The 26,762-nt window shown below is 44.2% G+C and overlaps 1 long non-coding RNA gene across 1 annotated transcript; it reads right to left on the bottom strand.

Annotated features, from left to right (window-relative positions):
* Positions 1-5,077: 5,077 nt before the first annotated feature.
* On the bottom strand, positions 5,078-6,090 carry LOC127911957 (uncharacterized). Its single transcript, XR_008079869.1, has 4 exons — positions 5,690-6,090; positions 5,480-5,577; positions 5,384-5,431; positions 5,078-5,194 (listed from the first exon to the last, which is right to left on the bottom strand). It is a non-coding gene; the product is annotated as an uncharacterized LOC127911957 (long non-coding RNA).
* Positions 6,091-26,762: the final 20,672 nt, after the last annotated feature.

The raw sequence follows: 26,762 nt of genomic DNA, 5'->3' as shown, positions 1-26,762 counted from the left end.
CGGGGCCAGACGGATTACCAGGACGTGTGCTCCGGGCATGTGCTGACCAACTGGCAGGTGTCTTCACTGACATTTTCAACATGTCCCTGATTGAGTCTGTAATACTAACATGCTTCAAGCAGACCACCATAGTCCCTGTGCCCAACAACACAAAGGCAACCTGCAAATATGACTACAGACCCGTAGAGCTCACGTCCGTAGTCATGAAGTGGTTTGAAAGCATGGTAATGGCTCACATCAACACCATTACCTGTATCTACACTTACTGTACCTAAACGTACCTGTACCTACACTTACCTGTACCTACACGTACCTGTACCTACACTTACCTGTACCTACACGTACCTGTACCTACACTTACCTGTACCTACACTTACCTGTACCTACACTTACCTGTACCTACACTTACCTGTACCTACACGTACCTGTACCTACACTTACCTGTACCTACACTTACCTGTACCTACACGTACCTGTACCTACACTTACCTGTACCTACACTTACCTGTACCTACACTTACCTGTACCTACGCTTACCTGTACCTACACGTACAGTACCTGTACCTACACTTACCTGTACCTACACTTACCTGTACCTACACTTACCTGTACCTACACTTACCTGTACCTACACGTACCTGTACCTACACTTACCTGTACCTACGCGTACCTGTACCTACACTTACCTGTACCTATGCGTACCTGTACCTACACTTACCTGTACCTACACTTACCTGTACCTACACTTACCTGTACCTACGCTTACCTGTACCTACACGTACCTGTACCTACACGTACCTGTACCTACACTTACCTGTACCTACACTTACCTGTACCTACACTTACCTGTACCTACGCTTACCTGTACCTACACTTACCTGTACCTATGCTTACCTGTACCTACACTTACCTGTACCTACACTTACCTGTACCTACACTTACCTGTACCTACACTTACCTGTACCTACACTTACCTGTACCTACGCTTACCTGTACCTACACGTACAGTACCTGTACCTACACTTACCTGTACCTACACTTACCTGTACCTATGCGTACCTGTACCTACACTTACCTGTACCTACACTTACCTGTACCTACACTTACCTGTACCTACACTTACCTGTACCTACACTTACCTGTACCTACACTTACCTGTACCTACACTTACCTGTACCTACACGTACCTGTACCTACACTTACCTGTACCTACACTTACCTGTACCTGTACCTACACTTACCTGTACCTACACTTACCTGTACCTACACTTACCTGTACCTACACTTACCTGTACCTACACTATGTTTGTGCTGTAATTCATACTTTTATATCGAACACAACCACGACTTTCTCCTCATTTGTGTTGTTGAGTTGTGGCACATAATGACAGTTATAGCTGTATAGCTAAAACGACAGGTATATAAACGTCAGAAAGAGAGCAACAGTAGAAACTGAGTGCGTTGACAGGTTCAATTAAAAGTAGCCGTGGCAACCAGTACAAACAACCTGTGTTCTTATTGGTTTACCCAGGATTCCTCCTCAGTCCTCCCTAACAGACACTCATATAACGCCCAGCCCTAACCCCTAGCCACCTGGCCAGGACCTGTAATGTGGGAATCTCACACTATTTTATCCTGGAATGTCTGATGACTTCTCAGGATGACGTACTTGATACTAAAAAGCAGTTCACAGCACTGTGGAACAAGAAAGATAGCTCCCGAGAGGATGCCCACATCCTTGGTAGTCTAAGACATCAACAGCCCCAAATCTGTGGGGGAATAGTACGTGATGGGGTGGGCGTATGGGATGAGGGTATGGGGTGGGGGTATGGAGTGAGGGTATGGGGTATTGGGTGGAGTTATGGGGTGAGGGTGAGTGTGGTGTGGGGGTATGGGGGATGGTAAATGATGGGGTGGTGGTATGGGGTAATGGGGTGAGGGTATGGGGTGATTGGGTGGGGGTATGTGGTGATGGGGTGGGGTGGGGGTATGGGGTGGAGGTATGTGGTGATGGGGTGGGGTGGGGTATGGGGTGATGGGGTGGGGTGATTGGGTGGGGGTATGTGGTGATGGGGTGGGGTGGGGTGGGGGTATGGGGTGGAGGTATGGGGTGATGGGGTGGGGTGATTGGGTGGGGGTATGTGGTGATGGGGTGGGGTGGGGTGGGGGTATGGGGTGGAGGTATGGGGTGGGGGTGATGGGGTGGGGGTGATGGGGTTATGGGGTGGAGGTATGGGGTGATGGGGTGGGGGTATGTGGTGATGGGGTGGGGTGGGGTGGGGTGGGGGTATGGGGTGGAGGTATGAGGTGATGGGGTGGGGTATGGGGTGGGGTGATGGGGTTATGGGGTGGAGGTATGGGGTGATGGGGTGGTGGTGAGATTGAAGGAGTATGGGGTGATAGATATGGAGTGTGGGGGGGTGAGTGATAGGTATGGGGGTATGGAGGGGTGGAGAGGGGTGTCAGAGTTTTTGGCAAGGACTTCAGAGAAGGACACATGGGGATCAGGTCGATTATGGCTGCGTGCCTCAGTCCAGAGACGGCAGGTTCATGCTGGCTTTTCATCACAACATAACCTTTCTGCTGATCTCTGTCCTGTAACACGATCAGTTCCTCAATGTGGTATATGCTGGGGCTGGGGTAGAGGTCTAGGAATGGGGTATAGGGTTAGAGACTGGCTGGGGCTGGGGTAGAGGTCTAGAAATGGGGTATAGTGCTAGAGACTGGCTGGGGCTGGGTTAGAGGTCTAGGAATGGGGTATAGGGCTAGAGACAGGCTGGGGCTGGGGTAGAGGAATGGGGTATAGGGCTAGAGACAGGCTGGGGCTGGGGTAGAGGTCTAGGAATGGGGTATAGGGCTAGAGACAGGCTGGGGCTGGGGTAGAGGTCTAGGAATGGGGTATAGGGCTAGAGACAGGCTGGGGCTGGGTTAGAGGTCTAGGAATGGGGTATAGGGCTAGAGACAGGCTGGGGCTGGGGTAGAGGTCTAGGAATGGGGTATAGGGCTAGAGACTGGCTGGGGCTGGGGTAGAGGTCTAGGAATGGGGTATAGGGCTAGAGACAGGCTGGGGCTGGGGTAGAGGTCTAGGAATGGGGTATAGGGCTAGAGACTGGCTGGGGCTGGGGTAGAGGTCTAGGAATGGGGTATAGGGCTAGAGACTGGCTGGGGCTGGGGTAGAGGTCTAGGAATGGGGTATAGGGCTAGAGACAGGCTGGGGCTGGGGTAGAGGTCTAGGAATGGGGTATAGGGCTAGAGACAGGCTGGGGCTGGGGTAGAGGTCTAGGAATGGGGTATAGGGCTAGAGACAGGCTGGGGCTGGGGTAGAGGTCTAGGAATGGGGTATAGGGCTAGAGACAGGCTGGGGCTGGGGCCGGTAAAGGCATAGGGCTGAGGCTAGCCTTGGAGATAATCTGTGGCGCAGGGGGATGCCTCCTCTCCTGGGGTCCCCCACCTCTCCACCTCCTCACCTCACCACTTAGGTGCAGGTCTTTGCTCCAACCCATAATCCTTTATCCCTGCTCTGTTTTACTGCACTTTGAAACAATCCTCTCATAAAGTTGATCAAGTCTATACACCTTCCCATTAAAAAGGACTAGAGCTATTCAGAATGTCAGCGCTGTAGTTCCAGCAGGCGTTTCTCGTTAGCACTGAAAGCTAATACTGTTGTCCTTTAAGAGGCTCTCACACCTGTCTCCCAGCAACCCAGAAAATGCAAGGGAAGGGAAAGGGTCAATTCAAACAAAACTGGTGTCCAGAAGTTTCCGTGGGAGAATTGTAGAACTATAATGTTCTGGCAGTATTAGGATGTGGGTTTGGTAAAACTTAACAACAACCCCCTGAACTGTCCCCCAATGATGACCCTCAATCACAGTGTTCAACAAAACATGCTCTATGTTAAGAAATCACAAGTTTCCTGGCTGGGTGGCCATGTAGAGAACATGCAAGCACATTGTTACGCTCCCCTGTTCCTGTGTTGTGGTTTTGTATGTGTGTGTTTCAGGATGGCTTCCTGAAATTCCCCCAAGCAGCTGATTGGTCGGCCCCATTTGATGATTGGAGCTGACCCCGCCCTCTCGTCAGAAACAGCTGTCTTCAATGACCGACTCCTTCTCCAGCTATATAAGCCAGTGTTCTGTTGCAGAGAGAAGAGCTGATGTCATATGTTGGTTGTTTCTCAGAAAGAGATTTGATATGTACTTTGTTTGTTTTTGCTGAGAGAGCTGATTTGTATGTTGTGTTAGTTTGATGCTCAGAGAGAGCTGATTTGTATGTTGTGTGTTAGTTTGATGCTCAGAGAGAGCTGATTTGTATGTTGTGTGTTAGTTTGATGCTCAGAGAGAGCTGATTTGTATGTTGTGTGTTAGTTTGATGCTCAGAGAGAGCTTCTTTAATGTCCTGAGTTCTTTCTCAGTTTTTTTCTCAGTTCTTTCTCAGTTTTTGTTGTGAAGTTATGTAAGACATGGTAGGTACATACTACCTCCACCTACAGTCACATACTACCTCTACCTACAGTCACATACTACCTCTACCTACAGTCACATACTACCTCTACCTACAGTCACATACTACCTCTACCTACAGTCACATACTACCTCTACCTACAGTCACATACTACCTCTACCTACAGTCACATACTACCTCTACCTACAGTCACATACTACCTCTACCTACAGTCACATACTACCTCTACCTACAGTCACATACTACCTCCACCTACAGTCACATACTACCTCTACCTACAGTCACATACTACCTCTACCTACAGTCACATACTACCTCTACCTACAGTCACATACTACCTCTACCTACAGTCACATACTACCTCTACCTACAGTCACATACTACCTCTACCTACAGTCACATACTACCTCTACCTACAGTCACATACTACCTCTACCTACAGTCACATACTACCTCTATCTACAGTCACATACTACCTCTACCTACAGTCACATACTACCTCTACCTACAGTCACATACTACCTCTACCTACAGTCACATACTACCTCTACCTACAGTCCCATACCTCTATACCTCTACCTACAGTCACATACCTCTTTACCTCCACCTACAGTCACATACCTCTATACCTCCACCTACAGTCCCATACCTCTATACCTCTACCTACAGTCACATACCTCTTTACCTCCACCTACAGTCACATACCTCTATACCTCCACCTACAGTCCCATACCTCTATACCTCCACCTACAGTCACATACAGCTTTACCTCCACCTACAGTCACATACCTCTATACCTCCACCTACAGTCACATACTACCTCTACCTACAGTCACATACTACCTCTACCTACAGTCACATACTACCTCTACCTACAGTCACATACCTCTTTACCTCCACCTACAGTCACATACCTCTATACCTCCACCTACAGTCCCATACCTCTATACCTCCACCTACAGTCCCATACCTCTATACCTCTACCTACAGTCACATACCTCCACCTACAGTCACATACCTCTTTACCTCCACCTACAGTCCCATACCTCTATACCTCCACCTACAGTCCCATACCTCTATACCTCCACCTACAGTCACATACCTCTTTACCTCCACCTACAGTCCCATACCTCTATACCTCCACCTACAGTCCCATACCTCTATACCTCCACCTACAGTCACATACCTCTCTACCTCCACCTACAGTCACATACCTCTATACCTCCACCTACAGTCACATACCTCTTTACCTCCACCTACAGTCACATACCTCTCTACCTCCACCTACAGTCCCATACCTCTATACCTCTACCTACAGTCACATACCTCTATACCTCCACCTACAGTCACATACCTCTTTACCTCCACCTACAGTCACATACCTCTATACCTCCACCTACAGTCACATACCTCTATACCTCCACCTACAGTCACATACCTCTATACCTCCACCTACAGTCACATACCTCTTTACCTCCACCTACAGTCACATACCTCTCTACCTCCACCTACAGTCACATACCTCTACCTACAGTCACATACCTCCACCTACAGTCACATACCTCTATACCTCCACCTACAGTCACATACCTCTTTACCTCCACCTACAGTCCCATACATTATTAGTATTCCAAGGCTATAGCCAGTCAGGTTATATTATTATTATTCCAAGGCTATAGCCAGTCAGGTTATATTATTATTCCAAGGCTATAGCCAGTCAGGTTATATTATTATTCCAAGGCTATAGCCATTGTGACACTCTACAGCCTGGCAGGAGCACCCAGCATTGTGACACTCTACAGCCTGGCAGGAGCACCCAGCATTGTGATACTACAGCCTGGCAGGAGCAACCAGCATTGTGATACTCTACAGCCTGGCAGGAACACCCAGCATTGTGATACTACAGCCTGGCAGGAGCAACCAGCATTGTGATACTACAGCCTGGCAGGAGCAACCAGCATTGTGACACTCTACAGCCTGGCAGGAGCACCCAGCATTGTGATACTCTACAGCCTGGCAGGAACACCCAGCATTGTGACACTACAGCCTGGCAGGAGCAACCAGCATTGTGACACTACAGCCTGGCAGGAGCAACCAGCATTGTGATACTACAGCCTGGCAGGAGCAACCAGCATTGTGACACTACAGCCTGGCAGGAGCAACCAGCATTGTGATACTCTACAGCCTGGCAGGAGCAACCAGCATTGTGATACTCTACAGCCTGGCAGGAACACCCAGCATTGTGACACTACAGCCTGGCAGGAGCAACCAGCATTGTGATACTCTACAGCCTGGCAGGAGCAACCAGCATTGTGATACTCTACAGCCTGGCAGGAGCACCCAGCATTGTGATACTACAGCCTGGCAGGAGCAACCAGCATTGTGATACTCTACAGCCTGGCAGGAGCAACCAGCATTGTGATACTCTACAGCCTGGCAGGAGCACCCAGCATTGTGATACTACAGCCTGGCAGGAGCAACCAGCATTGTGATACTCTACAGCCTGGCAGGAGCAACCAGCATTGTGATACTCTACAGCCTGGCAGGAGCACCCAGCATTGTGACACTACAGCCTGGCAGGAGCAACCAGCATTGTGATACTCTACAGCCTGGCAGGAGCAACCAGCATTGTGATACTCTACAGCCTGGCAGGAGCACCCAGCATTGTGACACTACAGCCTGGCAGGAGCAACCAGCATTGTGATACTCTACAGCCTGGCAGGAGCACCCAGCATTGTGATACTCTACAGCCTGGCAGGAGCACCCAGCATTGTGACACTACAGCCTGGCAGGAGCAACCAGCATTGTGATACTCTACAGCCTGGCAGGAGCAACCAGCATTGTGATACTCTACAGCCTGGCAGGAGCACCCAGCATTGTGACACTCTACAGCCTGGCAGGAGCACCCAGCATTGTGACACTACAGCCTGGCAGGAGCAACCAGCATTGTGACACTCTACAGCCTGGCAGGAACAACCAGCATTGTGACACTCTACAGCCTGGCAGGAGCACCCAGCATTGTGACACTCAAATCTGTTTTGTTACAACAACATCATGAAAGAAATTAGAAAATTATAATTTTCCAAATGATTATAAGTGCATATAGGCCTAACTGATGATATTCGGCTGCTTTCAGCTATTCCCAAACCGGGGTACTCCAAGTAAAAATGTGATTCACATAACAACAACCCCCTCGCCTGAGTCGCCTCGTTTCACTGTGATTCACACAACAACCCCCTCGCCTGAGTCGCCTCGTTTCACTGTGATTCACACAACAACCCCCTCGCCTGAGTCGCCTCGTTTCACTGTGATTCACATAACAACAACCCCCTCGCCTGAGTCGCCTCGTTTCACTGTGATTCACACAACAACCCCCTCGCCTGAGTCGCCTCGTTTCACTGTGATTCACATAACAACCCCCTCGCCTGAGTCGCCTCGTTTCACTGTGATTCACACAACAACCCCCTCGCCTGAGTCGCCTCGTTTCACTGTGATTCACATAACAACAACCCCCTCGCCTGAGTCGCCTCGTTTCACTGTGATTCACACAACAACCCCTCGCCTGAGTCGCCTCGTTTCACTGTGATTCACACAACAACCCCCTCGCCTGAGTCGCCTCGTTTCACTGTGATTCACATAACAACAACCCCCTCGCCTGAGTCGCCTCGTTTCACTGTGATTCACACAACAACCCCCTCGCCTGAGTCGCCTCGTTTCACTGTGATTCACACAACAACCCCCTCGCCTGAGTCGCCTCGTTTCACTGTGATTCACATAACAACAACCCCCTCGCCTGAGTCGCCTCGTTTCACTGTGATTCACACAACAACCCCCTCGCCTGAGTCGCCTCGTTTCACTGTGATTCACACAACAACCCCCTCGCCTGAGTCGCCTCGTTTCACTGTGATTCACACAACAACCCCCTCGCCTGAGTCGCCTCGTTTCACTGTGATTCACACAACAACCCCATCGCCTGAGTCGCCTCGTTTCACTGTGATTCACACAACAACCCCATCGCCTGAGTCGCCTCGTTTCACTGTGATTCACACAACAACCCCCTCGCCTGAGTCGCCTCGTTTCACTGTGATTCACACAACAACCCCCTCGCCTGAGTCGCCTCGTTTCACTGTGATTCACATAACAACAACTGGCTATAGCTACCTACAGTCACATACTACCTCCACCTACAGTCACATACTACCTCTACCTACAGTCACATACCTCTATACCTCTACCTACAGTCACACACATCTATACCGCCACCGAAATAACAACACAATGTCAATTACAGGTAGCCTCGAGAAATATTTAACATCCAATCACATCAACTGTTGTTCTCTCGCAGGAAACCTTCACTCTTGTGCAGACATTTAGAAACTAAACATGACAATTTGACAATTTAAAAAACGAGACGACTTTCGACTAGTAAGACATGTATAAGAGCAACAGATACCGTTTAATAAGAAGGAGGGGCTAGAAGTGTTTTATATGGTACCGAGTTGCTCGGACAGGCAAGCCCCATACCATTTTATGTATTAGTGACACTGCAGGAGATGTTTTGAAACTATTACTGCTTCGCATACAAGCCAGTGAATTATATACGTTACAGCTGGATGAGTCAACAGACGAGGTGGGCCTGGCACAGCTCCTGGCATATGTCCGTTACATTTATGGAGGACATCATCTTCTGCAAACCACTGGAAACCAGGATAACAGGAGAGGATATTTTTAAAGTTCTGGACAGCTTTGTGACATCAAATGGACTTTGGTGGTCAAGATGTGTTGGTGTCTGTACTGATGGAGCAAAACCATGACAGGGAGACATAGTGGAGTGATAACGCGCGTGCAAGCAGTTGTTCCCAAGTCCACTTGTACACTGCAGCATCCACTGAGAGGCTCTTGGGTACACTGCAGCATCCACTGAGAGGCTCTTGGGTACACTGCAGCATCCACCAAGAGGCTCTTGCTGCGAAGGGAATGCCTGACAGCTTGAAAGATGTTTTGGATACTACAGTGAAAATGGTTAACTTTGTTAAAGCAAGGCCCCTGAACTCTCGTGTATTTTCTGCATTATGCAATGATATGGGCAGCGACCATGTAACGCTTTGACAACATACAGAAGTGCGCTGGTTATCAAGGGGCAAAGTATTGAATTGAGAGACGAGCTTAAAGTTTTCTTTACTGACTATAATTTCCACTTGTCTGACTGCTTGTTTCTCACACGACTGGCCTGTCTGGGTGATGTTTTTTCTCACCTGAATGATCTGAATCTAGGGTTACAGGGACTCTCCGCAACTATATTCAATGTGCGGAACAAAATTGAGGCCATGATTTAGAAGTTGGAGCTCTTCTCTGTCTGCATTAACAAGGACAACACAGGTCTTTCCATCATAGTATGATTTTTTTGTGTGCAAATGGACTCAAGCTTAACGGACAATGCCAAATGTGATATAGCGAAGCACCTGAGTGAGTTGGGTGCTCAATTACGCAGGTACTTTCCTGAAATGGATGACACAAACAACTGGATTCTTTATCCCTTTCATGCCCTGCCTCCAGTCCACTTACCCATATCTGAACAAGAGAGACTCATCCAAATTGCAACAAGCAGTTCTGTGAAAATGTAATTGAATCAGAAGCCACTGCCAGATGTCTGGATTGGGCTGAGTATCCTGTCTTGGCAAATCGCACTGTTAAGACACAGGTGCCCTTTGCAACCACGTACCTATGTGAGAGTGGATTCTCGGCCCTCACTAGCATGAAAACTAAATATAGGCACAGACTGTGTGTGGAAAATGATTTAAGACAGACTCTCTCCAATACAACCCAACATTGATCCTCTAATTCATTGATGAGCAGATACTTCAGTTGTAACTGGTTCTGTTGCGCTCCATTTTTACACTTGATAGACAACATTATCACTACTCCAAACTTAGGCTATCCTCTTTTTTTAACAACAGCCTGTATAGAAATCAAAAGTTCTGGTGTTACAGCATGCACTCGTTCGTCATGCTCTGTTGTGGTATTAAAAAAGATTGCTTGTCTCCAGTTATATAAAATTACAGAGAATTGCGTAAAATGCTTTTCTAACAAGGCCATTTTTTCTCAGACAACAAACATGATAGATTCGTGCAGTGCTTTAATTATAATGGATGTCTCTTCAACCCCTCTTTTGCATGCATGCACATCAGGCCATTTAGCTAGGATAGAAAACATTATATAGTTAAACCTGCAAGAGAGGGAATATAAACCAGGGAAAAGAGGGAATATAAACCAGGGGAGAGAGGGAATATAAACCAGGGAAACGAGGGAATATAAACCAGGGAAAAGAGGGAATATAAACCAGGGAAAAGAGGGAATATAAACCAGGGAAAAGAGAGAATATGAACCCGGGGAAAAGAGGGAATATAAACCAGGGGAAAAGAGGGAATATAAACCGGGGGAAAAGAGGGAATATAAACCGGGGAAAAGAGGGAATATAAACCGGGGAAAATAGGGAATATAAACCAGGGGAAAAGAGGGAATATAAACCAGGGGAAAGAGGGAATATAAACCGGGGAAAAGAGGGAATATAAACCAGGGAAAAGAGTGAATATAAACCAGGGGAAAAGAGGGAATATAAACCAGGGAAAAGAGGGAATATAAACCAGGGGAAAAGAGGGAATATAAACCAGGGGAAAAGAGGGAATATAAACCGGGGAAAAGAGGGAATATAAACCAGGGGAAAAGAGAGAATATAAACCAGGGGGAAAGAGGGAATATAAACCAGGGGAAAAGAGGGAATATAAACCAGGGGAAAGAGGGAATATAAACCGGGGAAAAGAGGGAATATAAACCAGGGAAAAGAGTGAATATAAACCAGGGGAAAAGAGGGAATATAAACCAGGGAAAAGAGGGAATATAAACCAGGGGAAAAGAGGGAATATAAACCAGGGGAAAAGAGGTAATATAAACCAGGGAAAAGAGGGAATATAAACCGGGGAAAAGAGGGGATATAAACCAGGGGAAACGAGGGAAAATATACCAGGGAAAAGAGGGAATATAAACCAGGGGAAAAGAGGGAATATAAACCAGGGGAAAAGAGGGAATATAAACCAGGGGAAAAGAGGGAATATAAACCAGGGGAAAAGAGGGAATATAAACCAGGGGAGAGAGGGAATATAAACCAGGGAAAAGAGGGAATATAAACCAGAGGAAAAGAGGGAATATAAACCAGGGAAAAGAGGGAATATAAACCAGGGGAAAAGAGGGAATTTAAACCAGGGAAAAGAGGGAATATAAACCAGGGAAAAGAGGGAATATAAACCAGGGAAAAGAGAGAATATGAACCCGGGGAAAAGAGGGAATATAAACCAGGGGAAAAGAGGGAATATAAACCGGGGGAAAAGAGGGAATATAAACCGGGGAAAAGAGGGAATATAAACCGGGGAAAATAGGGAATATAAACCAGGGGAAAAGAGGGAATATAAACCAGGGGGAAAAGAGGTAATATAAACCAGGGAAAAGAGGGAATATAAACCGGGGAAAAGAGGGGATATAAACCAGGGGAAACGAGGGAAAATATACCAGGGAAAAGAGGGAATATAAACCAGGGGAAAAGAGGGAATATAAACCAGGGGAAAAGAGGGAATATAAACCAGGGGAAAAGAGGGAATATAAACCAGGAGAAAAGAGGGAATATAAACCAGGGGAGAGAGGGAATATAAACCAGGGAAAAGAGGGAATATAAACCAGAGGAAAAGAGGGAATATAAACCAGGGAAAAGAGGGAATATAAACCAGGGAAAAGAGGGAATTTAAACCAGGGAAAGAGGGAATATAAACCAGGGAAAAGAGGGAATATAAACCAGGGAAAAGAGAGAATATGAACCCGGGGAAAAGAGGGAATATAAACCAGGGGAAAAGAGGGAATATAAACCGGGGAAAAGAGGGAATATAAACCGGGGAAAAGAGGGAATATAAACCGGGGAAAATAGGGAATATAAACCAGGGGAGAGAGGGAATATAAACCAGGGAAACGAGGGAATATAAACCAGGGAAAAGAGGGAATATAAACCAGGGAAAAGAGGGAATATAAACCAGGGAAAAGAGAGAATATGAACCCGGGGAAAAGAGGGAATATAAACCAGGGGAAAAGAGGGAATATAAACCGGGGGAAAAGAGGGAATATAAACCGGGGAAAAGAGGGAATATAAACCGGGGAAAATAGGGAATATAAACCAGGGGAAAAGAGGGAATATAAACCAGGGGAAAAGAGGGAATATAAACCAGGGGAAAGAGGGAATATAAACCGGGGAAAGAGGGAATATAAACCAGGGGAAAAGAGGGAATATAAACCAGGGGAAGAGGGAATATAAACCGGGGAAAAGAGGGAATATAAACCAGGGAAAAGAGGGAATATAAACCAGGGGAAAAGAGGGAATATAAACCAGGGAAAAGAGGGAATATAAACCAGGGGAAAAGAGGGAATATAAACCAGGGGAAAAGAGGGAATATAAACCGGGGAAAAGAGGGAATATAAACCAGGGGAAAAGAGAGAATATAAACCAGGGGGAAAGAGGGAATATAAACCAGGGGAAAAGAGGGAATATAAACCAGGGGAAAGAGGGAATATAAACCGGGGAAAAGAGGGAATATAAACCAGGGAAAAGAGTGAATATAAACCAGGGGAAAAGAGGGAATATAAACCAGGGAAAAGAGGGAATATAAACCAGGGGAAAAGAGGGAATTTAAACCAGGGAAAAGAGGGAATATAAACCAGGGAAAAGAGGGAATATAAACCAGGAAAAAGAGAGAATATGAACCAGGGGGAAAAGAGGGAATATAAACCAGGGGAAAAGAGGGAATATAAACCGGGGGAAAAGAGGGAATATAAACCGGGGAAAAGAGGGAATATAAACCGGGGAAAATAGGGAATATAAACCAGGGGAGAGAGGGAATATAAACCAGGGAAACGAGGGAATATAAACCAGGGAAAAGAGGGAATATAAACCAGGGAAAAGAGGGAATATAAACCAGGGAAAAGAGAGAATATGAACCCGGGGAAAAGAGGGAATATAAACCAGGGGAAAAGAGGGAATATAAACCGGGGGAAAAGAGGGAATATAAACCGGGGAAAAGAGGGAATATAAACCGGGGAAAATAGGGAATATAAACCAGGGGAAAAGAGAGAATATAAACCAGGGGAAAAGAGGGAATATAAACCAGGGGAAAGAGGGAATATAAACCGGGGAAAGAGGGAATATAAACCAGGGGAAAAGAGGGAATATAAACCAGGGGAAAGAGGGAATATAAACCGGGGAAAAGAGGGAATATAAACCAGGGAAAAGAGTGAATATAAACCAGGGGAAAAGAGGGAATATAAACCAGGGAAAAGAGGGAATATAAACCAGGGGAAAAGAGGGAATATAAACCAGGGAAAAGAGGGAATATAAACCAGGGAAAAGAGGGAATATAAACCAGGGGAAAAGAGGGAATATAAACCAGGGGGAAAGAGGGAATATAAACCAGGGGAAAAGAGGGAATATAAACCAGGGGAAAGAGGGAATATAAACCGGGGAAAAGAGGGAATATAAACCAGGGAAAAGAGTGAATATAAACCAGGGGAAAAGAGGGAATATAAACCAGGGAAAAGAGGGAATATAAACCAGGGGAAAAGAGGGAATATAAACCAGGGGAAAAGAGGTAATATAAACCAGGGAAAAGAGGGAATATAAACCGGGGAAAAGAGGGGATATAAACCAGGGGAAACGAGGGAATATAAACCAGGGAAAAGAGGGAATATAAACCAGGGGAAAAGAGGGAATATAAACCAGGGGAAAAGAGGGAATATAAACCAGGGGAAAAGAGGGAATATAAACCAGGGGAAAAGAGGGAATATAAACCAGGGGAGAGAGGGAATATAAACCAGGGAAAAGAGGGAATATAAACCAGAGGAAAAGAGGGAATATAAACCAGGGGGAAAGAGGGAATATAAACCAGGGGAAAAGAGGGAATATAAACCAGGGGAAAAGAGGGAATATAAACCAGGGAAAAGAGGGAATATAAACCAGGGGGAAAGAGGGAATATAAACCAGGGGAAAAGAGGGAATATAAACCAGGGGAAAAGAGGGAATATAAACCAGGGAAAAGAGGGAATATAAACCAGGGAAAAGAGGGAATATAAACCAGGGAAAAGAGGGAATATAAACCAGGGGAAAAGAGGGAATATAAACCAGGGAAAAGAGGGAATATAAACCAGGGGACAGAGGGAATATAAACCGGGGAAAAGAGGGAATATAAACCAGGGAAAAGAGTGAATATAAACCAGGGGAAAAGAGAGAATATAAACCAGGGAAAAGAGGGAATATAAACCAGGGAAAAGAGGGAATATAAACCAGGGAAAAGAGAGAATATGAACCCGGGGAAAAGAGGGAATATAAACCAGGGGAAAAGAGGGAATATAAACCGGGGGAAAAGAGGGAATATAAACCGGGGAAAAGAGGGAATATAAACCGGGGAAAATAGGGAATATAAACCAGGAGAAAAGAGAGAATATAAACCAGGGGAAAAGAGGGAATATAAACCAGGGGAAAGAGGGAATATAAACCGGGGAAAGAGGGAATATAAACCAGGGGAAAAGAGGGAATATAAACCAGGGGAAAGAGGGAATATAAACCGGGGAAAAGAGGGAATATAAACCAGGGAAAAGAGTGAATATAAACCAGGGGAAAAGAGGGAATATAAACCAGGGAAAAGAGGGAATATAAACCAGGGGAAAAGAGGGAATATAAACCAGGGGAAAATAGGGAATATAAACTGGGGAAAAGAGGGAATATAAACCAGGGGAAAAGAGAGAATATTAACCAGGGGGAAAGAGGGAATATAAACCAGGGGAAAAGAGGGAATATAAACCAGGGGAAAGAGGGAATATAAACCGGGGAAAAGAGGGAATATAAACCAGGGAAAAGAGTGAATATAAACCAGGGGAAAAGAGGGAATATAAACCAGGGAAAAGAGGGAATATAAACCAGGGGAAAAGAGGGAATATAAACCAGGGGAAAATAGGTAATATAAACCAGGGAAAATAGGGAATATAAACCGGGGAAAAGAGGGGATATAAACCAGGGGAAACGAGGGAATATAAACCAGGGAAAAGAGGGAATATAAACCAGGGGAAAAGAGGGAATATAAACCAGGGGAAAAGAGGGAATATAAACCAGGGGAAAAGAGGGAATATAAACCAGGGGAAAAGAGGGAATATAAACCAGGGGAGAGAGGGAATATAAACCAGGGAAAAGAGGGAATATAAACCAGGGGGAAAGAGGGAATATAAACCAGGGGAAAAGAGGGAATATAAACCAGGGGAAAATAGGGAATATAAACCAGGGGAAAAGAGGGAATATAAACCAGGGAAAAGAGGGAATATAAACCAGGGAAAAGAGGGAATATAAACCAGGGAAAAGAGGAAAATATAAACCAGGGGAAAAGAGGGAATATAAACCAGGGGAAAAGAGGGAATATAAACCAGGGAAAAGAGGGAATATAAACCAGGGGAAAATAGGGAATATAAACCAGGGGAAAAGAGGGAATATAAACCAGGGAAAAGAGGGAATATAAACCAGGGAAAAGAGGGAATATAAACCAGGGAAAAGAGGAAAATATAAACCAGGGGAAAAGAGGGAATATAAACCAGGGAAAAGAGGGAATATAAACCGGGGGAAAAGAGGGAACATAAACCAGGGGAAAGAGGGAATATAAACCAGGGGAAACGAGGGAATATAAAAGGGAAAAGAGGGAATATAAACCAGGGGAAAAGAGGGAATATAAACCAGGGAAAACGATGGAATATAAACCAGGGGAAAAGAGGGAATATAAACCAGGGGAAAGAGGGAATATAAACCGGGGGAAAAGAGGGAACATAAACCAGGGGAAAGAGGGAATATAAACCAGGGGAAACGATGGAATATAAACCAGGGGAAAGAGGGAATATAAACCAGGGGAAAAGAGGGAATATAAACCAGGGAAAAGAGGGAATATAAACCAGGGGAAAGAGGGAATATAAACCAGGGGAAAAGAGGGAATATAAACCAGGGGAAAAGAGGGAATATAAACCAGGGAAAAGAGGGAATATAAACCAGGGGGAAAGAGGGAATATAAACCAGGGGAAAGATGGAATATAAACCAGGGGAAAAGAGGGAATATAAACCAGGGGAAAATAGGGAATATAAACCAGGGAAAAGAGGGAATATAAACCAGGGGAAAAGAGGGAATATAAACCAGGGGAAAAGAGGGAATATAAACCAGGGAAAAGAGGGAATATAAACCAGGGGAAAGAGGGAATATAAACCAGGGAAAATAGGGAACATAAACCAGGAGGAAACGTAAACCAGGGGAAAACTGGGAAAACGTAAACCAGGGGAAAAAAAGGAATATAAACCAGTTGAAAAGAGGGAAAGTAAACTAGGGGGAAAGAGGGAACATTAACCAGGGGGAAAGAGGGAACATTAGCCAGGGGGAAAGAGGGAATATAAACCAGGGAAAAGAGGGAATATAAACCAGGGGAAAAGAGGGAATATAAACCAGGGGAAAAGAGGGAATATAAACCAGGGGAAAAGAGGGAATATAAACCAGGGAAAAGAGGGAATATAAACCAGGGGAAAGAGGGAATATAAACCAGGGAAAATAGGGAACATAAACCAGGGGAAAACGTAAACCAGGGGAAAACTGGGAAAACATAAACCAGGGGAAAAGAGGGAATATAAACCAGTTGAAAAGAGGGAAAGTAAACTATAATATAATATAATATATGCCATTTAGCAGACGCTTTTATCCAAAGCGACTTACAGTCATGTGTGCATACATTCTACGTATGGGTGGTCCCGGGGATCGAACCCACTACCCTGGCGTTACAAGCGCCATGCTCTACCAACTGAGCTACAGAAGGACAACTAGGGGGAAAGAGGGAACATTAACCAGGGGGAAAGAGGGAACATTAGCCAGGGGGAAAGAGGGAACATTAGCCAGGGGGAAAGAGGGAACATTAACCAGGGTGAAAATGCACTACCCTCCCTTTACACAACCTTCCCCTATTTTGGACTACTTCCCCTGTCTGTCCCTTACTCATGCTCACTGTCTGACTGTCTGTCCCTTACACACTATCACTGTCTGACTGTCTGTCTTGTCTTGCTCTGTCTGTCCCTTTTTGGAACCAGTTAATTATTAATCCAAACAGAATTAAACACCATGCTTCTTCTAGATCATCATTTATCAAATAAATAAATAAAAAGTTGGGTACAGGAGGGTGTAAGTGGAGTCTTGGAAGCTGCTGAGTGTGTGACAGTTGTTATAGTGGAGCTCCTGTGAGGAGGAAATTATGTATTCTCTGAGCATGTTGGTATTATGTTTACATCCTAAACTCCCACCACGAAGAAGACAGCAGAAAGACCAGCTTCATGCACGATGGCTAACTGCTTGTCACTCAAGGACAACAGATACAGCTGCGATTGGAAAGATGTTTTACTCCCCTCTCGGTAAATTCCTGTGTTGCTTTATGGTTATTCACTGCAGAAATAAAACAATAGTCTGATGAAAGAGCGAGGCGTTTATCTGACTATCTGAACCTTTCTGCCATCATGGTATTACTGGTCTGCTTGTTGCTGTGCAGCTGGTTGCTAGATGGTAGAATTCCGCTCTGGTTAGAATCTGTTTTATAATAAACAGCTCAGTGATATCTCTGTATCTCTGTTCAGATATGAAACACCTGTGTTTCATAGTGTTTGGTCATGCGACGATGCTCTTTTTCTCTGAGCCACAGTGATGACAGACTGGGTGTCTTTCCCCTAAACAGGAGACCAACCAACCACAGAGCGGAGCTCAGATGGCAAACCAAACACAGAGCAGATAGAGCTTTGAGGTAAACCCACCTAGCCAAGGCCTTGTCCAATCATAGAGAAGCATCTCACTCTGACCAACAGGTGACCGCTCCCCCCTCCCTGTACCTCATCTTACCAGCGTTTTCATCTAAGTTAGGGGGTAAACATCATCCTCTCATCTGATGACTGGAAAGATCATCTACCACCTAGTCTAGAAGGGGTCTTTGAAGCAGTGACCAGATTGGCTAAAAGAGTCTACTAAACGGTATATATATTACATATTAAAGGTTTGAACAGACAAATGCTGACTGTCGGTGGTGATAGGGTTACTGTAGAGTTACTATGGGGTCACTATAGAGTTAGGGTTACTGTAGAGTTACTATGGGGTCACTATAGAGTTAGGGTTACTGTAGAGTTACTATGGGGTCACTATAGAGTTAGGGTTACTGTAGAGTCATGGATACTGTAGAGTTACTACAGGGTTACTGTAGAGTTACTATGGGGTCACTATAGAGTTACTATGGGGTTACTATAGGGTTACTGTAGAGTCATGGATACTGTAGAGTTACTACAGGGTTACTGTAGAGTTACTATGGGGTTAGTATAGAGTTACTATGGGGTTACTATAGGGTTACTGTAGAGTCATGGATACTGTAGAGTTACTACAGGGTCACTGTAGAGTTACTATGGGGTCACTATAGAGTTACTATGGGGTTACTATAGGGTTACTGTAGAGTCATGGATACTGTAGAGTTACTACAGGGTCACTGTAGAGTTACTATGGGGTCACTATAGAGTTACTATGGGGTCACTATAGAGTTAGGGTTACTGTAGAGTTACTATGGGGTCACTATAGAGTTACTATGGGGTCACTATAGAGTTAGGGTTACTGTAGAGTTACTATGGGGTAACTATAGAGTTACTATGGGGTCACTATAGAGGTAGGGTTACTGTAGAGTTACTATAGAGTTAGGGTTACTGTAGAGTTACTATGGGGTCACTATAGAGTTACTATGGGGTCACTATAGAGTTAGGGTTACTGTAGAGTTACTATAGAGTTAGGGTTACTGTAGAGTTACTATAGAGTTAGGGTTACTGTAGAGTTACCATAGAGTTAAGGTTACTATAGAGTTACTATGGGGTCACTATAGAGTTAGGGTTACTGTAGAGTTACTATGGGGTCACTATAGAGTTAGGGTTACTGTAGAGTCATGGATACTGTAGAGTTACTATAGAGTTAAGGTTACTATAGAGTTACTATGGGGTCACTATAGAGTTAGGGTTACTGTAGCGTTACTATGGGGTTACTATAGGGTTACTGTAGAGTCATGGATACTGTAGAGTTACTACAGGGTTACTGTAGAGTTACTATGGGGTTAGTATAGAGTTAGGGTTACTGTAGAGTTACTATGGGGTCACTACAGAGTTAGGGTTACTGTATAGTTACTATGGGGTCACTGTAGAGTCATGGATACTGTAGAGTTACTATAGAGTTAAGGTTACTATAGAGTTACTATGGGGTCACTATAGAGTTAGGGTTACTGTAGAGTTACTATGGGGTCACTATAGAGTTAGGGTTACTGTAGAGTTACTATGGGGTCACTATAGAGTTAGGGTTACTGTAGAGTTACTATAGAGTTAAGGTTACTGTAGAGTTACTATGGGGTCACTATAGAGTTAGGGTTACTGTAGAGTTACTATGGGGTCACTATAGAGTTAGGGTTACTGTAGAGTTACTATGGGGTCACTATAGAGTTAGGGTTACTGTAGAGTTACTATGGGGTCACTATAGAGTTAGGGTTACTGTAGAGTTACTATGGAGATAAGGTTACTGTAGAGTTACTATAGAGTTAGGGTTACTGTAGAGTTACTATGGGGTCACAATAGATTTAGGATTACTGTAGAGTTACTATAGAGTTAGGGTTACTGTAGAGTTACTATAGAGTTAGGGTTAATGTAGAGTTACTATAGAGTTAGGGTTACTGTAGAGTTACTATGAGGTCACTATAGAGTTAGGGTTACTGTGGAGTTACTATGGGGTCACTATAGAGTTAGGGTTAATGTAGAGTTACTATAGAGTTAGGGTTACTGTAGAGTTACTATGGGGTCACTATAGAGTTAGGGTTACTGTAGAGTTACTATAGAGTTAGGGTTACTGTAGAGTTACTATAGAGTTAGGGTTAATGTAGAGTTACTATAGAGTTAGGGTTACTGTAGAGTTACTATAGAGTTAGGGTTACTGTAGAGTTACTATGGGGTCACTATAGAGTTAGGGTTACTGTAGAGTCATGGATACTATAGAGTTAGGGTTACTGTAGAGTTACTATGGGGTCACTATAGAGTTAGGGTTACTGTAGAGTTACTATGGGGTCACTATAGAGTTAGGGTTACTGTAGAGTTACTATGGGGTCACTATAGAGTCATGGATACTGTAGAGTTACTATAGAGTTAAGGTTACTATAGAGTTACTATGGGGTCACTATAGAGTTAGGGTTACTGTAGAGTTACTATAGAGTTAGGGTTACTATAGAGTTACTATGGGGTCACTATAGAGTTAGGGTTACTGTAGTTACTATAGAGTTAGGGTTACTTTAGAGTTACTATGGGGTCACTATAGAGTTAGGGTTACTGTAGAGTTACTATAGAGTTAGGGTTACTGTAGAGTTACTATAGAGTTAGGGTTACTATAGAGTTACTATGGGGTCACTATAGAGTTAGGTTTAGTGTAGAGTTACTATGGGGTCACTGTAGAGTCATGGATACTGTAGAGTTACTATGGGGTCACTATAGAGTTAGGGTTACTGTAGAGTTACTATGTGGGGTCACTGTAGAGTCATGGATACTGTAGAGTTACTATGGGGTCACTATAGAGTTAGGGTTACTGTAGAGTTACTATAGAGTTAGGGTTACTGTAGAGTTACTATAGAGTTAGGGTTACTGTAGAGTTACTATCGAGTTAGGGTTACTGTAGAGTTACTATAGAGTTAGGGTTACTGTAGAGTTACTATAGAGTTAGGGTTACTGTAGAGTTACTATAGAGTTAGGGTTACTGTAGAGTTACTATAGAGTTAGGGTTACTGTAGAGTTACTATAGAGTTAGGGTTACTGTGGAGTTACTATAGAGTTAGGGTTACTGTGGAGTTACTATGGGGTCACTATAGAGTTAGGGTTAATGTAGAGTTACTATAGAGTTAGGGTTACTGTAGAGTTACTATAGAGTTATGGTTACTGTGGAGTTACTATGGGGTCACTATAGAGTTAGGGTTACTGTAGAGTTACTATAGAGTTAGGGTTACTGTAGAGTTACTATGGGGTCACTATATAGTTAGGGTTACTGTGGAGTTACTATGGGGTCACTATAGAGTTAGGGTTACTGTGGAGTTACTATAGAGTTAGGGTTACTGTAGAGTTACTATAGAGTTAGGGTTAATGTAGAGTTACTATAGAGTCATGGATACTGTAGAGTTACTATGAGGTCACTATAGAGTTAGGGTTACTGTAGAGTTACTATGGGGTCACTATATAGTTAGGGTTACTGTAGAGTTACTATAGAGTTAGGGTTAATGTAGAGTTACTATAGAGTTAGGGTTACTGTAGAGTTACTATGGGGTCACTATAGAGTTAATAAGGGGTTACTGTAGAGTTACTATGGGGTTACTGTAGAGTTACTATGGGGTTACTATAGGGTTACTATGGGGTTACAATAGAGTTAGGGTTACTGTAGAGTCATGGATACTGTAGAGTTACTACAGGGTTACTGCAGAGTTACTATAGAGTTACTATAGGGTTACTATAGAGTTATTATAGGGTTACTGTAGAGTTACTATAGGGTTACTATACGGTTACTATAGAGTTACTATAGGGTTACTGTATAGTTACTATAGGGTTGCTATAGAGTTACTATAGGGTTACTGTAGAGTTACTATAGGGTTACTGTAGAGTTACTATAGGGTTACGATAGAGTTACTACAGGGTTACTGTAGTTACTATAGAGTTACTATAGGGTTACGGTAGAGTTACTATGGGGTTACTATAGAGTTACTATAAGGTTACTATAGAGTTAGGGTTACTGTAGAGTTACTATAGGGTTACTATAGGGTTACTGTAGAGTTAATATATGGTTAATGTAGAGTTACTACAGGGTTACTATATAATTACTATAGGGTTACTGTAGAGTTACTATAGGGTTACAGTAGAGTTACTACACGGTTACTATAGAGTTACTATAGAGTTACTATAGGGTTACTGTAGGGTTACTATAGAGTTACTATAGAGTTACTATATGGTTACTGAAGAGTTACTACAGGGTTACTATAGGTTACGATAGAGTTACTATAGGGTTACTGTAGGGTTACTATAGAGTTACTATAGGGTTACTGTAGGGTTACTGTAAAAGGTACTATATGGTTACTGTAGAGTTACTACAGGGTTACTATAGAGTTGCTTTAGGGTTACTATAGTGTTACTACAGGGTTACTGTAGAGTTACGATAGAGTTACTATCGGGTTACTGTAGGGTTACTATAGAGTTAGGGTTACTGTAGAGTTACTATAGGGTTACTGTAGAGTTACTATAGGGATACTATAGAGTTACTTTAGGGTTACTGTAGAGATAGTACAGGGTTACAATAGAGTTAGGGTTACTGTAGAGTTACTATAGGGCTACTGTAGAGTTACTATGGGGTTACTATAGAGTTACTATAGAGTTAGGGTTACTATAGGGTTACTGTAGAGTTACTATATGGTTACTATAGAGTTACTGTAGAGTTACTGTCTCAGCCTCCAGTATTTATGCTGCAGTGGTTTATGTGTCGGGGGCTAGGGTCAGTTTGTTATATCTGAGTACTTCTCCTGTCCTATTCGGTGTCCTGTGTGAATCTAAGTGTGCGTTCTCTAATTCTCTCCTTCTCTCTTTCTTTCTCTCTCTCGGAGGACCTGAGCCCTAGGACCATGCCCCAGGACGACCTGACATGACGACTCCTTGCTGTCCCCAGTCCACCTGGCCATGCTGCTGCTCCAGTTTCAACTGGCCTGGGCCCTAGGACCATGTCCCAGGACTACCTGACATGATGACTCCTTGCTGTCCCCAGTCCACCTGGCCATGCTGCTGCTCCAGTTTCAACTGTTCTGCCTTACTATTATTCGACCATGCTGGTCATTTATGAACATTTGAACATCTTGGCCACGTTCTGTTATAATCTCCACCCGGCACAGCCAGAAGAGGACTGGCCACCCCACATATGCTCTCTCTAATTCTCTCTTTCTTTCTCTCTCTCGGAGGACCTGAGCCCTAGGACCGTGCCCCAGGACTACCTGACATGATGGCTCCTTGCTGTCCCCAGTCCACCTGACTGTGCTGCTGCTCCAGTTTCAACTGTTCTGCCTTATTATTATTCGACCATGCTGGTCATTTATGAACATTTGAACATCTTGGTCATGTTCTGTTATAATCTCTACCCGGCACAGCCAGAAGAGGACTGGCCACCCCACATAGCCCGGTTCCTCTCTAGGTTTCTTCCTAGGTTTTGGCCTTTCTAGGGCGTTTTTCCTAGCCACCGTGCTTTTACACCTGCATTGTTTGCTGTTTGGGGTTTTAGGCTGGGTTTCTGTACAGCACTTTGAGATATCAGCTGATGTACGAAGGGCTATATAAATAAATTTGATTTGATTTGATTTACTATAGGGTTACTATGGGGTTACTGTAGAGTTACTATAGGGTTACTGTAGAGTTACTATAGGGTTACTATAGAGTTACTATAGGGTTACTATGGGGTTACTGTAGAGCTACTATAGGGTTACTGTAGAGTTACTATGGGGTTACTGTAGAGTTACTATAGGGTTACTATAGAGTTAGGGTTACTGTAGAGTTACTATAGGGTTACTATAGAGTTAGGGTTACTGTATAGGTACTATATGGTTACTACAGGGTTACTATGGGGTCACTATAGAGTTACTATAGGGTTACTAATCAAATCAAATCAAATCTAATTTTATTTGTCACATACACATGGTTAGCAGATGTTAATGCGAGTGTAGCGAAATGCTTGTGCTTCTAGTTCCGACAATGCAGTGATAACCAACAAGTAATCTAACTAACAATTCCAAAACTACTGTCTTATACACAGTGTAAGGGGATAAGGAATATGTACATAAGGATATATGAATGAGTGATGGTACAGAGCAGCATACAGTAGATGGTATCGAGTACAGTATATACATATGAGATGAGTATGTAGACAAAGTAAACAAAGTGGCATAGTTGAAGTGGCTAGTGATACATGTATTACATAAGGATGCAGTCGATGATGTAGAGTACAGTATATACATATGCATATGAGATGAATAATGTAGGGTAAGTAACATTATATAAGGTAGCATTGTTTCAAGTGGCTAGTGATATATTTACATCATTTCCCATCAATTCCCATTATTAAAGTGGCTGGAGTTGGGTCAGTGTCAATGACAGTGTGTTGGCAGCAGCCACTCAATGTTAGTGGTGGCTGTTTAACAGTCTGATGGCCTTGAGATAGAAGCTGTTTTTCAGTCTCTCGGTCCCAGCTTTGATGCACCTGTACTGACTTCGCCTTCTGGATGATAGCGGGGTGAACAGGCAGTGGTTCGGGTGGTTGATGTCCTTGATGATCTTTATGGCCTTCCTGTAACATCGGGTGGTGTAGGTGTCCTGGAGGGCAGGTAGTTTGCCCCGGTGATGTGTTGTGCAGACCTCACTACCCTCTGTAGAGCCTTACGGTTGAGGGCGGAGCAGTTGCCGTACCAGGCGGTGATACAGCCCGCCAGGATGCTCTCGATTGTGCATCTGTAGAAGTTTCTGAGTGCTTTTGGTGACAAGCCGAATTTCTTCAGCCTCCTGAGGTTGAAGAGGCGCTGCTGCGCCTTCTTCACGACGCTGTCAGTGTGAGTGGACCGATTCAGTTTGTCTGTGATGTGTAAGCCGAGGAACTTAAAACTTGCTACCCTCTCCACTACTGTTCCCTCTGCTGTTTCCTGAAGTCCACAATCATCTCCTATAGAGTTAGGGTTACTGTATAGGTACTATATGGTTACTACAGGGTTACTATGGGGTTACTATAGAGTTACAATAGGGTTACTATAGAGTTAGGGTTACTGTAGAGTTAATATAGGGTTACTGTAGAGTTACTATGGGGTTACTATAGAGTTACTATAGAGTTAGGGTTACTATAGGGTTACTGTAGAGTTACTATATGGTTACTATAGGGTTACTATAGAGTTGCTATATAGTTACTATAGGGTTACTATAGGGTTACTATAGGGTTACTGTAGAGTTACTACGGGCTACTATAGGGTTACTGTAGAGTTACTATAGAGTTAAGGTTACTATAGAGTTACTATGGGGTCACTATAGAGTTAGGGTTACTGTAGAGTTACTATGGGGTTATTATAGAGTTACTGTAGAGTTACTATAAGGTTCCTATAGGGTTACTATAGAGTTACTATAGAGTTAGGGTTACTATAGGGTTACTGTAGAGTTACTATATGGTTACTATAGGGTTACTATAGAGTTGCTATATAGTTACTATAGGGTTACTATAGGGTTACTGTAGAGTTACTACGGGCTACTATAGGGTTACTGTAGAGTTACTATGGGGTTACTGTAGAGTTACTATAGAGTTACTATAGGGTTACGTGAACACAAAGGAACTTGAAACTCTCAACCCGCTCCACTTCAGCCCCGTCGATGTTAATGGGGGCCTGTTCGCTCCTCCTTTTCCTATAGTCCACGATCAGCTCCTTTATCTTGCTCACATTGAGGGAGAGGTTGTTGTCCTGGCACCACACCTCCAGGTCTCTGACCTCCTCCCTAGGCTGTCTCATCGTTGTTGGTGATCAGGCCTACCACTGTTGTGTCATCAGCAAACTTAATGACGGTGTTGGAGTTGTACTTGCCCACGCAGTCGTGGGTGAATGAACAGTATTCTCACGTATGTGGTCCTTTTGTCCAGGTGGGAAATGGCAGTGTGGAATGAGTATGAGATTGCGTCATCTGTGGATCTGTTGTGGCAGTATGCGGAGTGGGTCTTGGGTTCCCGGGGTGATGGTGTTGATGTGAGCCATGACCAGCCTTTCAAAGCACTTCATGGCTACTGAGTGCTACGGGGCAGTAGTCGTTTACCTTCGTTTTCTTGGGCATAGGGACTATGGTGGTCTGCTTGAAACATGTAGGTATTTCAGACTCTGTCAGGGAAGTTGGAAAATGTCAGTGAAGACACTTGCCAGTTGGTCCACGCATGCTCTGTGAATATGTCCTGGTAATCAGTGTGAATGTTGACCTGTTTAAAGGTCTTGCTCACATCGGCTGCAGAGAGCGTGATCACACAGTCATCCGAAACAGCTGGTGCTCTCATGCGTGCTTGTTGATTGCCTCGAAGCGAACATAAAAGGCATTTAGCTCGTCTGGTAGGCTCGCGTCACTG

The sequence above is a fragment of the Oncorhynchus keta genome, chromosome 25, assembly GCF_023373465.1.
Source record: "Oncorhynchus keta strain PuntledgeMale-10-30-2019 chromosome 25, Oket_V2, whole genome shotgun sequence".
Classification (NCBI taxonomy): domain Eukaryota; kingdom Metazoa; phylum Chordata; class Actinopteri; order Salmoniformes; family Salmonidae; genus Oncorhynchus; species Oncorhynchus keta.
This window is presented reverse-complemented; position numbering and strand designations above follow the sequence as displayed.